The following is a 16,563-nucleotide window of genomic DNA, read 5'->3' as shown; positions in this document are numbered from 1 at the left end:
TTGCCTTTGGTGAGGTGCTCGAAAAGGCTGGCTTTGGTTCTGTTGATACTGGTTCTACTGATTGCTGTTGTTGTTTCACCTCTGATTTCCACCATTGTCTCTGCCTCCTTGGTTGTAGTTGTCTCTCCACCCTTGGTTGGAGTTACCTCTCCACCCCTGGTTGGAGTTATCTCTCCATCCCTGGTTGGAGTTGTCTTACCAACCTTGATTGTAGTTCCCACCTTGGTTATAATTACCGCCTTGTTGAGAGTATCCTTGATTCGGGCGGTCATAGAAATTATGGGTAACTGCTAACACTACAAGAAAATGGAACATTTGTAACAAAAAATTTGTATCAAATTTAAAATTGTTACAAAAAAAATAGTATTTTGTAACAATAATTAGTGATTGTTACAAAAGGATAATGTTTTGTAACAAAAGGAAACAAGTTGTTACAAAACATGATAATATTTTGTAACAACCTGTTTTATTTTGTTACAAATAATGTTAGTTTTTGTAACGAGATGGTGTTTTGTTACAAAATATTACAAAATATAGTAATATTTTGTAACAAAAAAAATCAAGTTGCAAAAATTCAGAATATTTTGTAACAAAATGTTTTTTTTGTTTCAAAAACTCCAATTGTTTTGTAACAAACAACTTTCTATTTCAAAAACTCTAATTGTTTTGTAACAAAAATTTAATTTGCCACAAAATTTAATATTGTTTGTAACAAGTTAATTATTTATCACAAAATATAAGTATATTTTACAACAATTTTTTTTCAAAATGTTAAACACTTTAAGAATAAAAAAAAAATTGTGTATATATTTTTTCAAAATAATTTTATTTTGTTTCAAAAAATAAAATTTTAAAAATTATAAATATTATTTTAGATTCTTCTAAAAAATTAATATACAATCTTTATTAATAATCAAATTTTAAAATTAATTAAAATTTAATTCATGTAACTTAAAGAAATTTTAAGTTAAATTATAAATATAAATAAAAGTAAATAAATATAAAAGAAAAAAAATACATTACTAAATGCTGAAAATAAAAAGAAGCTTAATAGTGCAGTCAGATTTTGAAAAATTAATAATAAATTATTTATGATTTATTTTATTTATTTGAGAACATATTTTCAAAAACTTTTGTATTAATTGAGTACTTTCTTATTATTGATTTAAAACTTTAGTGATTTAAAAACAATAAAAATTTTATATGCGTTAATTTGAATAATTAGATTTTAAACATTATTTTATAATTTTAAAGAAAATTAATTTGATTATCTCTAATTATTGAATTAGAGTGTTTATTTAAAAATAAATTAAGTTCATAATTAAATAAATATTTTTATAAATATTAGTATTAGATTAAAATTAGTTTTCAATTACTCTATTATTCTAATTTTATTAAAATTATTAAATTATCTAAAATTTCCAATTTCATACAGGAAATCCTAATCCCTAAGTTGAACCCTAACCCCTTCTACCTAATCCACACACACGTAAACCCCCTCCCCCTGCACTACTTGTTCAATCTTTAATTAGCTGCGTTTAGCCTTTCATCACCGCCACACTGCTTCCCTTTCTTTCAAAATGTTAACACCCAGCAACAGAAATCCAAAGAAAGAAAAAAAAGAGAGAGAGAGATACGAGAGTGAGGGAAACAGAGGAAGGAGAAGGCTGCTGCGCCGGCGTCGCGCCTCACCGCCGTTCAGCTTCCTTCTGCTCACGTCTGGTCCATCATAGGGGAGATTGGGCTTGTCACTGCCGCTGCTGCCGAGCCGCCATCGATGCAAGGAACCGCGTGCGAGAGAGGGAGGAGTCGTCGAGGGAGAAGAGGTAGCGCAGAGGAGGGAAGCGTTGCTGCCTGTGCCACCGCCGCCTTGCCTCCATCACCGCTGGAGCTTCATTGTCGCCGCCGTGGTTGTCGCGGTGTGCGGGCTTCATGAAGAGAGAGAGACGAACGCGAAGGACCAGGGTAGGAATGAGGCCCTGTTCCGCGCCGCCATGCCTTCACACCGTCAAACCACCACCGCCACTGTCAGGGTTTGACTCCGTCATGTCCTGTTGCCGCCGGAGTTATCCGCTATTAGAGCTGTTGTTTTGCCATCATCAAACTTGAAGGAGGACGTCATTGCTATTGTTGCCGGTAGCACTATTACTGTTTTGGTTCTGGTCTATTCTTTTATTTAATTCTGTTTCATTTACACACTTCAATTTGTCATTGCCGTGCTTGTGAACGATTTGATTTAGTATATTCCTTGTCTTAAATTTCCAGAGTTGTGTTTTATCTTGATTTCTATTCAATTCGAATCCTTTGTCCTGGTGCAACCATCGTTGCTGCCTTAGGAAATTAACACTACTGCTGTTCTGGTTATGTTGGAATGCCGCCGCTGCTGCAAATTTAGAACAAAAGAGGGTTTGTCATGTTTAATGTCTGAGTTCAACTAGCTGAGGTAGGGGATTTGTTTTGAAAAATAAATGTTTTAAGTTATGAATGCCAATAAAATTAAATGAGTAACTGCAAATAGTTTATGGTTGCTTTGTGTGAATAATTGTTGGAATAGAGTTGAATCATGGTTGTAGTTGGTGATTGGTTTAATGATTTAATGTAGTAATTATTGACGATGTTGTGTATTTTGAAGTTATACTTGCTGCTAGTACTTGTTGATGTTGATTTTGTGTATGGAATGTTGCTATGGCTGCTAGAAATTGATTTGATGAATCAGAACTTGAGATATGTTGTTATAGATGAGATGTTGAAGAATAGATGTTGTGATAATATGGTTACTTTGCACCTATGATATGAAATTGTGATATATTGAATTAAGAGTTCTTGGGCAACTTTGGTTAGTCAAAAGAAAGTTAGAAATGTGATTTTAGATTAATCCTAGGCTTGAATATAGGATTTGGTATGTGAGGTTTTGGGAAATACTTTGTGCAGAATTTCTACAGAAATCTACATAATTGGTAGCAGAACGAATGACTTTTTGGGAGCAGTCCAGACCTAATTTTTAGATGAAGTTATTTTTCTGTAAAATTTTAGTGTGTCCTGAAAATTCCATAAAAATTCAGGGAATTTGGCCAAGTGGTTTGGAAGATATGATTTTTTGAAGTTTAGTAGTTGCTGCAGATTTTTTTGGTTTTCTAGTTCTGCAGTACCAACTTTTAGACCCTATAACTTTTTATTTAAACAGAATTTTGAGTTAATTTTAAAATGATTTTAAAGATCTATCAGTCTATTTTAAGTGAGTACAAGTTTCATTTTCATATATATTTTGTAGACTTAGATAAGTCACTTGGAAGGTCAGTTGTTTGCTAGAAACTTTGAGAAGTGATATGAACCTGAAACTTGTGGATTCTGAAATTTAGGGATGTTAACTGTAATCTCACCAAAATTTAGAAGCAACGGATTAGAATTGAAATTATTATGGAATTTATAAAAAAAACATGGCTGCTGTGTGTTTTACAAATTTTTGTACATGCAACAGCAGAATTTTAAAGTTTGTATAAAATTCAATTCTAATCCAAATTCAGTAAAACCTAACTTAAATTAAAGATTAGAATCTCTAGAGTTACCTTACCAACATGGGTTTAGATTAGACAAACTTAGAAAATGAAAAGGAATGTAAGTTGCCCCTAGGAAAGGTTAAAGTTAAAGACAATGATATTGAGAGATATAGTGACGAAAGTAAAATCCTCTCACTCCAAATGAAGTTTTTTTACTTGTGAGAGGTGAGAAAAGTGGTGCAAGTTATGGCATAAAGGCTTCAAAATCTAAGTTAAGGATTCAAGCACAACTTCAAGAGGCAACGTAAGACCGTGAGGAGCTAACAAAGGAAATAAATGTGCTCAAAGAAAAACTTGAAGAGCAACGAACACGGCAAGAGGAAGAATTAGCTCAAATGAAAGCTTAATTGGAGGCTCAACAAGCCGTGGTGAACTCTTTCATAGTGCGCTTTGACAATGAAAGAAACTAGGCCCTAAAGGTACTCCTAAAATTGCTTATGATTTTAATACATTTTCTTCGATGATTTCTATTTTATTAGTATAGTTTAATTTGTATATGAATTTATTTATCACATTTTACTTGTATCATAGTTGAAAAATGATAAATATCCTATTATTTGGTTTGATAAATTTGGTTGTGTATTGGCTGTACATAAGTTGTGAATTGGTTGTTTTTGTTGGAACCGTAGACGGTGAAAATATCCAAGTTTTAGGGATGGTTCTGTCAAAAATTTTCTACACATTTTGGATAAAACTTAATAGATAAAATTATAGTTAGTGTTATATCTTGTTTCTAATCTTTTGTTTCGGTTTTTCTTATCTACAGGAGTGCTGAAATGGTGACCACATGCTACCTTGAGGGCTTAAGAATATTTTGATTCATAGAGAGACTAATCTATGTTAGAACTTTTAACTTTAGGTTGAACTTATACAAAACATATAACTTGTAGAACTAATCAATGTACTCACTAATGTTATTTTGTTTTAAAACAACTTTAGCTAAATGAGGCATGTTTGAATTATGTATGTTTTTGCATATTATATGAATGTAGACTTGCTTATCAGAATAGTTAATATATTAGTTAATTTAAAAAATAATTTAGTAAATTATGTATGCAATTTGTATTAAAAAAATTGTTACAAAATAATTAATTTGCTTTTGTAACTAAAAAAAAGTTACAAAATCAAGTAATATTTTGTAACAAAATTTTATGATAGGAAAAAAAAGATTGTCACAAAAAATACCTTGAAGATCAAAATTTGTTACCTCTTTTGTAACGACTTCCGGTTTTCGTAACAGAAAAATTTGTTACAAAATACCACTTTGAATTGTAACAGTTCCATTTTTTGTTATAAAAACTTTTTGTAACGGGACATACTGCAATGGACCCTTTTTTCGTTACAAAAATATTTTGTTTCAAAATTTCGATTTTTTGTAACAACTTTTTTTGTTACAAATATTGTTTTTTCTTGTAGTGCAAGGTGTTGTCTTCTTGTTGGAGATGTGGACATTCATCAGTCTAATGAGTATAGCAGGCAGATATTCCACACACTCTCTGAAGAATCAACTGTTAACACTGTTGTTGTGGGGGAGGCTGAGGTTGTTGTTGATTCAGTTGTAGCTGCTTCAGTATGTTGGTCATCTCTCCCAAAGTCTGTGTGAGAGCAGCAGTCTCACTACTAGAGGAAACCTCTACAATAGCCTTGGGATGGTTGTTTCTATGCCTAGCATTCTGGGTAGACTTTGCTAGATCGGTGATCAGTTGCCACGCTTCTGTCACCTTCTTGTACTTCTTCAGAGAGCCATTACTCGCCGCATTTAATGTAGTCTTGTCTTGAGACTCCATGTCTTGTGTTAAATAGCTAATCAATACCAACTGGTCAATCTTGTGGTGGGGACATGAGTCCAGAAGATTCCTAAAGTGTTTCCAATACTCATAAAGAGTCTCTGCTTTGCCTTGAATAATGCAGGAAATTTTTTTTCTCAGTCTGTCTGTAACTTCAGCTGGAAAGTATTTATACAGGAATTCTCTTCTGAGCAGATCCCAATTAGTAACAACTGCTTTAGGTTGAGTGTATAACCACTCCATTGCCTTTCCCTCAAGAGAAAACGGGAAGGCAGATAGCAAAATAGTAGTCTCATCTGCACCATGACGCCTAACAGTTAAGCAGGCTGTTTGGAAATCCCGGAGCTGATTGATAGGCTCTTGAATAGGTAAGCCATGAAACTTAGGTAGTAGATTGATTAGCGCAGTCTTTAACTCAAAATCTGTAGCCAGATTTGGGTGAAGCACTTGATACGGTTGCAGTGTAAAGTCCGGAGCCCCTGCTTCCTGGAGAGTAATCCTCCTGGGTTCCGCCATATTACCTGCGCGTGAATCAATAGAGTCAGTAGAAGAGGAGCTTGTTTCTTCCTCAAATGGTGCTTTAGATTCGCCCTCAGATAGGACTGGTGAATTAGTAGTGACCACTTCACCGCCCTCAAAGGCTAACCGACGCCGAGCTCGCCTAATATGGGAAATAGTTTTCTTGATTTCAGGGTCAAACGCGGCTAAGCTCGGATCCGGTAACGAAGGCGTCATTCATTGAAAGAAACATAGAGCTCGTGGTAATAAAATAAAATAAAATATGCAAATATGTAAATTTTAAAAATATTTACACAAACCAATAATTTAGCACACTGTTGCAACTCCCCGGTAACAGTGCCAAAAATTGACATGCGAAAAATTGCCGATTAAAAATTTTTAATGGAAATAACGTTGCGAGTACAGTTCTTAACCGATGAAAATGCCGCTTATCAATTTAGAAAGAGTTGCCACAATTTAAGAATAAAATACTAGGAGTAGAATTCCTAGGTCGTCTCCCAACGAGTTGACAAAAGAGTGCAATTTATTGGTCAGAAATTTTCTGAGAAATTTTAGAGTTGGGGAGTAGAAAAATAAATGATTATAAATTAAAGCAAAGGAAATTAACGAGAGGTTTTATGTAATTAAATTAGAAAGCCTTGATTAGAAGAAGATTAATTGGATGTTCTATCCTTTTTGGATTTTTCCCGAGATTAATAGTAAGAGGTTGCTGTTTCTACTTAGTTAACCTTTACCGAATAAAGGAAAGTCAAGTAACTGAACCAACTTTGATTCACAAGCCCTAATCCTCTCCCTTGGGAAGGATTAGCGTTAGTGACTAGAGAGTCAGCCAACAACTTTGAATTACAAATTAACTCTTGAGTATTCCAACTCAAGGGTCTCCTATTAATCAACTCCAAAGTCAAGTTGGGAGCCTACTCCATTGACATGGATGCCAATTTCACATACATGAAAAGGGAGTAGAAAGAGGACATAGTAATCAAATTAATTGAAGATAATCAAACAAATAATGAAATTAAATAGAAAAATACTCTTTGCATTAATAAATTCCAAAATCAAAGATATCCATATGTAACTCTGAACAAAGTAAATGGGAAATAAAAGAGTAAGGAAATAAGAAAACAAACTATAATGATAAAGACTTCAATGGAGGTAGTAACTCTTCTCACTATCCAATCCAAAAGCATAAAACAAGAAAATCTATGACTATGAAGAACCCTGGAGGAAGTAGTGTATTCTCTCCCAGATTCAAAAAACTAAAACTAAAACTAGTGAATGAGAATGTGTGTTGAGTCTCTGCTATCCCCTGGCTCTAGTCTGTGTTTCTGGGCCAAAAACTGGATCCAGACTCAGCCCAAAATCTCCCCCAGTGAACTCTGCAGTTGCCGCATATTACGCACGTCACGCGTACACATCAGGCACGCGTACGCGTCGATGGTCTTTGATGAGCGGATAATTTATACGCTTTTTGGCATTGTTTTTAGGTAGTTTTTAGTAGGATCTAGCTACTTTTAGGGATGTCTTCTTTAGTTTTTATGCTAAATTCATATTTCTGGACTTTACTATGAGTTTGTGTGTTTTTCTGTGGTTTCAGGTAATTTTTGGCTGAAATTGAGGGACTTGAGCAAAACTCTGATAAAAGGCTGACAAAGGATTGCTGATGCTGTTGAATTCTGACCTCCCTGCACTCGAAATGAATTTTCTGGAGCTACAGAACTCCAAATGTGTGCTCTCAACGACGTTGGAAAGTAGACATCCAGAGCTTTCCAGCAATATATAATACTCCATACTTTATTTGAGATTAGATGGCGCAAACTGGTGCTCAATGCCAGTTCTATGCTGTATTCTGGAGTCAAACGCCAGAAACACGTCACGAACCAGAGTTGAACGTCAAAAACATGTTACAACTTGGCGTTCAACTCCAATAGAAGCCTTAGCTCGTGTAAAGTTCAAGCTCAGCCCAAGCACACACCAAGTGGGCCCTGGAAGTGGATTTCTGCATCAATTACTTACTTCTGTAAACTCTAGTAGCTAGTCTAGTATAAATAGGACTTTTTACTATTATATTTTCATCCTGGATTGTATTTTTGATCCGGTGATCACGTTTTGGGGGCTGGCCTCTCAGCCATTCCTGGACCTTTATCACTTATGTATTTTCAACGGTGGAGTTTCTACACACCATAGATTAAGGATGTGGAGCTCTGTTGTACCTCGAGTTTTAATGCAAGTACTTCTATTTTTTATTCAATTCGACTTATTCTTGTTCTAAGATATTCGTTGCACTTCAAGTTGATGAATGTGATGATCAGTGACACTCATCATCATTCTCACCTATGAGCGCGCGTGACAGACAACCACTTCCGTTCTACCTTAGACCGGGCGCATATCTCTTGGATTCCTTAATCAGAATCTTCATGGTATAAGCTAGAATTGATGGCGGCATTCATGGGAATCCGGAAGGTCTAACCTTGGCTGTGGTATTCCAAGTAGAATTTCGGGATTGAATGACTGTGACGAGCTTTAAACTCGCTATTGCTGGGCATGATGACAAACGCAAAAGAATCAAGGGATTCTATTCCAACATGATCGAGAACCGACAGATGATTAGCCGTGCTGTGACAGAGCATTTGGACCATTTTCACTGAGAGGATGAGATGTAGCCATTGACAATGGTAATGCCCTGCATACAGCTTGCCATGGAAAGGATTAAGAAGGATTTGATGAAAGCAGTAGGAAAGCAGAGATTCAACAGGGACAAGCACCTCCATACACTTGTCTGAAATTCTCACCAATAATTTACATAAGTATTTCTATCTTTATTTTCTATTTATTTATTATTATTATTCGAAAACTCCATAGCCTTTTATTATCCGCCTAACTGAGATTTACAAGATGACCATAGCTTGCTTCATACCAACAATCTCCGTGGGATCGACCCTTACTCACGTAAGGTATTACTTGGACGACCTAGTGCACTTACTGGTTAGTTGTGCGGAGTTGTGACAAAGTGTGATTCACGTTTGAGAGCGCTACCAAGTTTTTGGTGCCATTGTTGATGATCACAATTTCGTGCACCACGTTTTTGGCACCGTTGCCGGGGATTGTTCGAGTATGGACAACTGACGGCTCATCTTGTTGCTCAGATTGGGTAACTTTATTTTATTTTATTTTGTTTTATTGTTCTTAATTTTCGAAAAAAAATATATTACTTATCCTGTTCTTCAGAATTTTTAAGAATGAATTCTAGAGTTTTATGAAGCCTGTTGAAGCCTGGCTGGCTGTAAAGCCATGTCTAAATTCTTTTGGACTGAGGCTTCAAAACCATCTTCATAGAAGCAAGTTAATTGGAATATTAGCTGTATGCTAAAGCTTGGCTGGCTATTGGCCATGTCTAGTGTTTTGGACCGGAGCTTTCACATAAAGCTTGGTTGGCTATTAAGCCATATCTAATTCCTGGACCGGAGCTTTAGACAAACATTGCATGATTCCTGGAATTCATATTAAAAATTTAGAATTTCTTATTTTATTTTTCCTATATGTTTTCGAAAAAATATAAAAATAAAATACAAAAAAATTAGAAAATCATAAAAATAAAAAATATTTTGTGTTTCTTGTTAGAGTCTTGTGTCAAGTTTTAAGTTTGGTGTCAATTGCATTTTCATCATGCATTTTTCGAAAATTGCATTCATGCATTGCATTCATCATGATCTTCAAGTTGTTCTTGATGAACTTTCTTATTTGATCTTCATATTTTCTTGTTTTGTGTTGTATGGTGTTTTTCATGTGCATTTTTGCATTCATAGTGTCTAAACATGAAAGATTTCTAAGTTTGGTGTCTTACATGTTTTCTTTACATTGAAAATTTTTCAAAAATATGTTCTTGATGTTCATCATGATCTTCAAAGTGTTCTTGGTGTTCATCTTGACATTCATAGTGTTCTTGCATGCATCATGTGTTTTGATCCAAAATTTTCATGCATTGAGTATTTTTAGTGTTTTTCTCTCTCATCATAAAAAATTCAAAAATAAAAAAAATATCTTATATTTTAAATCTTATCTTTTTAAAATCTTTTTCAAAAATCATATCTTTTCCATTTTTTATCATATTCGAAAATTTCAAAAATCTTTTTCAAAATATTTTCAAAATCTTTTTCTTATCTTTACATCATATTTTCGAAAATATCATCAACAATTAATGTTTTGATTCAAAAATTTCAAGTTTGTTACTTTCTTGTTAAGAAAGATTCAAACTTTAAGTTCTAGAATCATATCTTGTGATTTCTTGTGAGTCAAGTCATTAATTGTGATTTTAAAATTCAAATCTTTTTTAAAAGTAATTTCAATCATATCTTTTTAAAACCATATCTTTTAAAATCATATCTTTTCAAAAATATCTTTACAATCTTATCTTTTTAAAATCATATCTTTTTAAAATCATATCTTTTTAATCATATCTTTTCATATCATATCTTTTTCGAACTTTAATTTCAAAAATCTTTTCTAACTTCTTATCTTTTCAAAATTAATTTTTAAATCTTTTTCAACTAACTAACTAATTGATTTATTTGTTTGTTTTATCTTTTATCTTTTTCAAAACCACCTAACTAATTTTCTCTCTCTAATTTTCGAAAATTACCTTCCTCTTTTTCAAAATTCTTCTAATTAACTAATTATTTCAAATTTTAATTTTAATTTTATTTCATTTTAATTTTCGAAAATTACTATCCCTTTTTCAAAATTTATTTTTCAAATTTCTATCACTCTCACCTCTTTCTATTTATTTATTTATTTACTAACACTTCTCTTCATCCTAAAATTCGAACCCCCTCTCTCTGAGTTCGAATTTTCCTCTTCTCCTTCCTATTCTTCTTCTTTTCTACTCACATAAAGGAACCTCTATATCTGGACAAAGAGGATCCCTATTATTATTTTCTGTTCCCTTTTTTTTCATATGAGCAGGAGCAAGGACAAGAACATTCTTATTGAAGCAGATCCTGAACCTGAAAGGACTCTGAAGAGGAAGTCAAGAGAAACTAAAATTCAACAATTCAGAGAAAACTTTACAGAAATTTTCGAAAAAGAAGAGGAGATGGCAGCCAAAAATAATAACAATGCAAGGAGGATGCTTGGTGATTATACTACACCTAAGGCCAGAGAAACCTCAAAAGAAAAAAAAGAAAAAAAAAAGAGAAAAGGGAAGACAAAAAGCTTCCACCTCCAAGTCATGGGAGATGGAGCGATTCATCTCAAGGGTCCATAGCTCAGTAGAAGAGCATTTGACTGCACATCAAGAGAACATGAGGAATTCCCTCATCAAGAAATCCCTAAGATACCTCAAGGGATACATTTTCCTCTACATAATTATTAGGAGCACCAAAATCACTAGGGAAGAGCAACAAAGACAAGGAAGAGACATAGAAGAGCTCAAGGACATCAATGGTCCTTCAAGAAGGCGCCACCCTCACTAAGGTGGACTCATTCCTTGTTCTTAAATTTTTTTTCTGCTTTTCATTTTTTTATGTTATATGTTTATCTATGTTTGTGTCTTTATTACATGATCATTAGTATTTAGTAACTATGTCTTAAGGCTATGAATAATTCCATGAATCCTTCACATCTCTTAAATGAAAAATGTTTCTAATTCAATAGAACAAGAAGTACATGAGTTTCAAAATTATCCTTGAATTTAGTTTAATTATATTGATGTGGTGACAATACTTTTTGTTTTCTGAATGAATGCTTGAACAGTGCATATTTTTTATCTTGTTGTGTATGAATGTTAAAATTGTTGGCTCTTGAAAGAATGATGAACAAAGAGAAATGTTATTGACAATTTGAAAAATCATGAGATTGATTCTTGAAGCAAGAAAAAGCAGTGAAAAAGCAAAAGCTTGAAAGAAAAAAAAGAAGAGTGGCGAAAAAAATCAAAAGGAAAAGAAAAGCAAGCAGAAAAAGCCAATAGCCCTTAAAACCAAAAGGCAATGGTAAAAAGGATCCAAGGCTTTGAGCATCAATGGATAGGAGGGTCCAAGGAAATAAAATCCAGGCCTAAGCGGCTGATTCAAGCTGTCACTAACCATGTGCTTGCGGCATGCAAGTCCAAGTGAAAAGCTTGAGACTGAGTGGTTAAAGTCGTGATCCAAAGCAAAAGGATTGTGCTTAAGAACTCTGGACACCTCTAACTGGGGACTTTAGCAAAGCTGAGTCACAATCTGAAAAGGTTCACCCAGTCATGTGTCTGTGGCATTTATGTATCTGGTGGTAATACTAGAAAACAAAGTGCTTAGGGCCACGGCCAAGACTCATAAAAGTAGCTGTGTTCAAGAATCAACAAAATTAACTAGGAGAATCAATAACGCTATCTGAAATTCTAAGTTCCTATAGAAGCCAATCATTCTAAACTTCAAAGGATAAAGTGAGATGCCAAAACTGTCCAGAAGCAAAAAGCTACAAGTCCCGCTCATCTAATTAGAACTAATATTCATTGATATTCTGAAATTTATAGTATGTTCTCTTCTTTTTATCCTATTTGATTTTCAGTTGCTTGGGGACAAGCAACAATTTAAGTTTGGTGTTGTGATGAACGGATAATTTATACGCTTTTTGGCATTATTTTTAGGTAGTTTTTAGTAGGATCTAGCTATTTTTAGGGATGTCTTCTTTAGTTTTTATGCTAAATTCATATTTCTGGACTTTACTATGAGTTTGTGTGTTTTTCTGTGGTTTCAGGTAATTTCTGGCTGAAATTGAGGGACTTGAGCAAAACTCTGATAAAAGGCTGACAAAGGACTGCTGATGCTGTTGGATTCTGACCTCACTGCACTCAAAATGAATTTTCTGGAGCTACAGAACGTCAAATGATGCGCTCTTAACAGCGTTGGAAAGTAGACATCTAGATCTTTCCATCAGTATATAATAGTCTATATTTTATTTGAGATTAGATGACACAAACTGGCGCTCAATGCCAGTTTTACGCTGCATTCTGGAGTCAAACACCAGAAACACGTCACGAACCAGAGTTGAACGCCAAAAATACGTTACAACTTGGCGTTCAACTCCAAAGAAGCCTTAGCTCGTGTAAAGTTTGAGCTCAGCCCAAGCACACACCAAGTGGGCCCTGGAAGTGGATTTCTGCATCAATTACTTACTTTTGTAAACCCTAGTAGCTAGTCTAGTATAAATAGGACTTTTTACTATTATATTTTCATCCTGGATTGTATTTTTGATCCGGTGATCACGTTTTGGGGGCTGGCCTCTCGGCCATGCCTGGACCTTCATCACTTATGTATTTTCAACGGAGGAGTTTCTACACACCATAGATTAAGGGTGTGGAGCTCTGCTGTACCTCGAGTTTTAATGCAAGTACTTCTAGTTTTTATTCAATTCGACTTATTCTTGTTCTAAGATATTTGTTGCACTTCAACTTGATGAATGTGATGATCCATGACACTCATCATCATTCTCACCTATGAACACGCGTGACTGACAACCACTTCCGTTCTACCTCAGACCGGGCGCATATCTCTTGGATTCCTTAATCAGAATATTCGTGGTATAAGCTAGAATTGATGGCGGCATTCATGGGAATCCAGAAAGTCTAACCTTGTCTGTGGTATTTCGAGTAGGATTCCGGGATTGAATGACTGTGATGAGCTTCAAACTCGCGATTGCTGGGCGTGATGACAAACGCAAAAGAATCATGGGATTCTATTCCAACATGATCGAGAACCGACAGATGATTAGCCGTGCTGTGACAGAGCATTTGGACCATTTTCACTGAGAGGATGTGATGTAGCCATTGACAACAATGATACCCTACATACAACTTACCATGGAAAGGATTAAGAAGGATTTGATGAAAGCAGTAGGAAAGCAGAGATTCAACAGGGACAAGCACCTCCATACACTTGTCTGAAATTCTCACCAATGATTTACATAAGTATTTCTATCTTTATTTTCTGTTTATTTATTATTATTTTTCGAAAACTTCATAACCTTTTATTATCCGCCTAACTGAGATTTACAAGATGACCATAGCTTGCTTTATTCCAACAATCTCCGTGGGATCGACCCGTACTCACGTAAGGTATTACGTGGACGACCCAGTGCACTTGCTGGTTAGTTGTGCGGAGTTGTGACAAAGTGTGATTCACATTTGAGAGCGCTACCAAGTTTTTGGTGCCATTGTTGATGATCACAATTTCGTGCACCAAGTTTTTGCAGGCGGAATGTTGTGATTAGCGGATAATTTATACGCTTTTTGGCATTGTTTTTAGGTAGTATTTAGTATGATCTAGTACTTTTAGGGATGTTTTCATTAGTTTTTATGCTAAATTCACATTTCTGGACTTTACTTTGAGTTTGTGTGTTTTCTGTGATTTCAGGTAATTTCTGGCTGAAATTGAGGGACCTGAGCAAAACTCTGATAAAAGGCTGTCTAAGGACTGCTGATGTTGTTGGATTCTGACCTAGCTGCACTCAAAATGGATTTTCTAGAGCTACAGAACTCCAAATGGTCCGCTCTCAATGGCGTTGGAAAGTATACATCCAGAGCTTTCCATAAATATATAATAGTCCAAACTTTATTGGTAATTAGATGACGTAAACTGATGCTCAATGACAGTTCTATGCTGCATTCTGGAGTCAAACGCTAGAAACACGTCACGAACCAGAGTTGAACGCCCAAAACACGTTACAACTTGGCGTTCAACTCCAAGAGAAGCCTCAGCTCGTGGATAGATCAAGATTAGCCCAAGCACACACCAAGTGGGCCCCGAAAGTGAATTTATGCATCAATTACTTACTTCTGTAAACCCTAGTAGCTAGTCTAGTATAAATAGGATAGTTTACTATTGTATTAGACATCTTTGGTCTCAGTTTTATTTTATTATTCATCTTAGTAGACTATTGATCATGTTTTGAGGGCTGGCCATTCAGCCATGCCTGGACCTTTATCACTTATGTATTTTCAAAGGTGGAGTTTCTACACATCATGGATTAAGGGTGTGGAGCTCTGCTATACCTCAAGTTTTAATGCAAGTACTACTATTTTCTATTCAACTCGACTTATTCATATTCTAAGATATTCGTTGCACTTCAACATGATGAATGTGATGATCCATGATACTCATCATCATTCTCACCTATGAATGCGTGACTGACAACCACTTCCATTCTACCTTAGACCGGCGCATATCTCTTGGATTCCTTAATCAGAATCTTCGCGGTATAAGCTAGAATTGATGGCGGCATTCATGGAAATCCGGAAAGTCTAACCTTGTCTGTGGTATTCCGAGTAAGATTCCGAAATTGAATGACTGTGACGAGCTTCAAACTCGCGATTGCTGGGCGTGATGACAAATGCAAAAGAATCAAGGGATTCTATTCCAACATGATCGAGAACCGACAGATGATTAGCCGTGCTGTGACAGAGCATTTGGACCATTTTCACTGAGAGGATGGGATCTAGCCATTGACAGCAGTGATGCCCTACATACAGCTTGCCATAGAAAGGAGTGACAAAGATTGGATAAAAGCAGTAGGAAAGCAGAGATCCAACAGGGACAAGCACCTCCACGCACTTATCTGAAATTCCCACTATTGAATTACATGAGTAACTTTATCTTTATTTTCTATTTAATTTATTATTATTATTCAAAAAACCAATAATCTCTTAAATTAGTTAAATTCGCTTGACTGGGATTTACAAGATGACCATAGCTTGCTTCATACCAACAATCTCTGTGGGATCGACTCTTACTCACGTAAGGTATTACTTGGACGACCCAGTACACTTGCTGGTTAGTTGTGTGGAGTTGTGACAAAGTGTGATTTATGTTTGAGAGTACCAAGTCTTTGGAGCCATTGTTGATGATCACAATTTCGTTCACCAAGTTTTTGGCGCCGTTGCCGGGGATTGTTCGAGTATGAACAACTGACGGTTCATCTTGTTGCTCAGATCAGGTAATTTTCTTTTTGTTTTAATTTCAAAAATTTTTCAAAAAAAATATTTCAAAATTTTTTTTTCTCTTTTTTGTTTTCCTAAAGAATATTTTCGAAAAAAATAATAAAAATACAAAAAAATCATAAAATCATAAAAACCAAAAATATTTTGTGTTTCTTGTTTGAGTTTTAAGTCAATTTTTAAGTTTGGTGTCAATTGCTTGCTTTAAAAATATTTCTTGCATTTTTCGAAAATTCATGCAGTCATAGTGTTTTTCATGATCTTCAAGTTGTTCTTGGTAAGTCTTCTTGTTTGATGTTGATGTTTTCTTGTTTTGTATCTTTTATTGTTTTTGATGTGCATTTTTGCATTCATAGTGTCCAAGCATTAAAGATTTCTAAGTTTGGTGTCTTGCATGTTTTCTTTGCATCAAAATTTTTCAAAAATATGTTCTTGATGTTCATCATGATCTTCAAAATGTTCTTGGTATTCATCTTGACATTCATAGTGTTCTTGCATGCATTATGTGTTTTTATTCATAATTTTCATGTTGTGAGTCATTTTTTATGTTTTTCTCTCTCATAATTAAAATTTCAAAAATAAAAAAAATATATTTTCCTTGTTTTTCTCATAAATTTCAAAATTTTGGGTTGACTTAGTCAAAAATATTTTTAAAATTAGTTATTTCTTGTCAGTCAAGTCAAAATTTCAAATTTAAAAATCTTATCTTTTCAAAATCTTTTTCAAAAATCAATTC

The sequence above is a fragment of the Arachis hypogaea genome, chromosome 1 (assembly GCF_003086295.3).
Source record: "Arachis hypogaea cultivar Tifrunner chromosome 1, arahy.Tifrunner.gnm2.J5K5, whole genome shotgun sequence".
Lineage (NCBI taxonomy): Eukaryota > Viridiplantae > Streptophyta > Magnoliopsida > Fabales > Fabaceae > Arachis > Arachis hypogaea.
The sequence above is the reverse complement of the archived record's forward strand: the minus strand, read 5'-3'. Positions refer to the sequence as shown.